The 2,426-nt window shown below is 49.8% G+C and overlaps 1 long non-coding RNA gene across 1 annotated transcript in view; it reads left to right on the top strand.

Moving 5' to 3' along the window:
- LOC121103514 overlaps positions 1-2,426 on the top strand; it is a 13,640-nt gene that overhangs the window by 3,581 nt on the left and 7,633 nt on the right. The window lies entirely within an intron of this gene.

Raw genomic sequence — 2,426 nt, 5'->3', positions numbered from 1 at the left:
GGAAGGGGGGGGGGGGGGGGGGCTGTCTGGCTCAGCTGGTAGAACACGCAACTCTTGATCTCAGGGTCATGAGTTCGAGCCTCATGTTGGGTGTAGAGTTTACTTAAAAATAACAAAAACAAAAACAAACCAACCAACCCAGGAATGTATCCTCTCGCAGTTCTGGAGGCCAGAAGTCTGAAATTAAGGTGACAGCAGGGCCATGCTCCCCACTCCCCAGAGGCGCTAGAGGGAAACCCTGCCTCTTCCTGCTTCGGTGACTGCTAGCATTCCCTGGTTGGTGGCCCTCACTCCAGTGGCGGCCTCTGTGGTCACATCTCCTTCTCTCCTGCTGTGGGTCCCAAACTCCCCTCTGCCTCCACCATCTAAGGACCCTTGTGATTCTATTTAAGATCCCTCTGGATAATCCAGGATAATCTCCCATTTCAAGATCCTTAATTGCAAAGCCCCTTTTGCTATATGAGGTGATGCCCCGGGTTCTCGGGCTCGGGATGTGGACATCATGGGGAACCTTTCCGAGCCTACCTCAATGAGCGTGGGTGTGATGATGGGCACAGGGACAGGCTCATTTTTCCTGTGCTCTTTTTTTTTTTTTTTAAGATTTTATTTACTTATTTGAGAGAGAGAGAGAGCAGAAGCAGGGGGACCCGCAGGCAGAGGCAGAAGGAGAAGCAGGCTTCCCGCTGAGCAGGGAGCCTGACACGGGGCTCGATCCCAGGACCCTGAGATCATGACCTGGGCCGAAGGCAGATGCTTAACCCACTGAGCCAGCCAGGCGCCCCTTTCCTGTGTTCTTCTGCATCTCCGGAATATAAAGACCCCAGTCTTTCTTCCACAAATAGCATTTTGCTACAGCGGCCTTCGGCCTTGTAAATACTAGCTTTCTTTTCATGGCAGACGTAATCCATGAGCACTGCAAACATTTGACCAATGCAGAAATGCACTACTCCTTCAAAAAAAAAAAAAAATTTTTTTTTGGAAAAAAAAAAAAGTGACAAGTCTCCACTCCATCTTCCTGAAACTCCTATGGAGTTTGGAGTGTATTCAGCTAGACTTTTACAAGGGTGGTATTTGTGGATGGGGACAGACACGACGCGGGCGCACAATGTTCGGCAAGTTTTAGTTGGGCTAAATGAAGCCTGTGTGGGGTCTACACGGAGCCAGCAAGGCTTTGAGAGGTTGGTTGGTGAGGATTTGGCGGGGGTCAGGAGGAGGTGTTGTTACACACTCTGACCTCAAGGGGGCGCCTGAGCAGGGGGAGGCTCAGAAAGCCGGGCCACAATGGGGCGCCTGGGTGGCTCAGTCGTTAAGCGTCTGCCTTCTGCTCAGGGCGTGATCCCGGCGTTGTGGGATCGAGCCCCACATCAGGCTCCTCCGCTATGAGCCTGCTTCTTCCTCTCCCACTCCCCCTGCTTGTGTTCCCTCTCTCGCTGGCTGTCTCTCTCTGTCAAATAAATAAATAAATAAAATAGAAAGAGGAAGAAAGGAAGGAAGGGAGGAAGGGAGGAAGGGAGGGAGGGAGGGAGGCAGGCAGGCAGGCAAGAAAGCGAGGCCATAAGCCCTTGGTGTTTTTTAGGATTTTGGACCAAAGTGGCGTATGGTTAATTATGGGTTCTTTTTCTTTTCTTTCTTTCTTTCTTTTTTTTTTTTTTTAAGATTTTATTTATGTATTTGAGAGAGTGAGCACGAGTCAAGGGGAGGGGCAGAGGCAGAGGGAAAAGCACACTCCCGGCTGTGCAGGGAGAGTACCAGGGGCTCCATCCCAGGACCCTGAGGTCGAGACCTGAGCCCAAGGCAGTCGCTTAAGCCACTGAGCCCCCCAGGTGCCCCCAAATCACGGATTCTTAACGTTTTCTATGCCTTAGACCCTTGGTGAAGTTATGAACTTCCCAGAATGTTTTTTTTTTGCAGCTTCTTATTTTGATGTAATTTCCAACTTAAACTGGAAGTGGCGAGGAGAGTCAAAGCAACTCCGGTGTGCCCTTCAGCCGGCCTCATTGTTGCGCTTGCTCCCTTTGGTATGCCCCCTTTGGTATGCCCCCTTTGGTATGCTCCCACTATATGCTTGGGGGGCGAGGGCTAATCAATCAGGGTTCTCTAGAAAAACAGAACTAAGAGGATACAGACGGGGGCCTGGCTGCCTCAGTTGGTTAAGCACCGACTCTTGAGTTTGGCTCAGGTCGTGACGTCAGGGTCAGGGGATCGAGCCCCGCCTCTGCCTCTGTGCTCAGCAGCGAGTCTGCTGGACAATTCTCTCTCTCTCTCTCTGCTCCTCTTCTCTCTCTCTCTCTCTCAAATAAAAATGAATAAATAAATAAATAAATAAATAAATAAATAAATAAAATCCTTTTAAAAAAATAAATAAAATTTAAAAAATAAGAGGCGCGCCTGGGTGGCTCAGTCAGTTGAGCAGCTGACTCTTTTTT

The sequence above is a fragment of the Ursus maritimus genome, unplaced genomic scaffold (genome assembly GCF_017311325.1).
Source record: "Ursus maritimus isolate PB19 unplaced genomic scaffold, ASM1731132v1 scaffold_19, whole genome shotgun sequence".
Lineage (NCBI taxonomy): Eukaryota > Metazoa > Chordata > Mammalia > Carnivora > Ursidae > Ursus > Ursus maritimus.
Note: the sequence above shows the minus strand (reverse complement) of the source record. Positions and strands in the feature narration are given on the sequence as shown.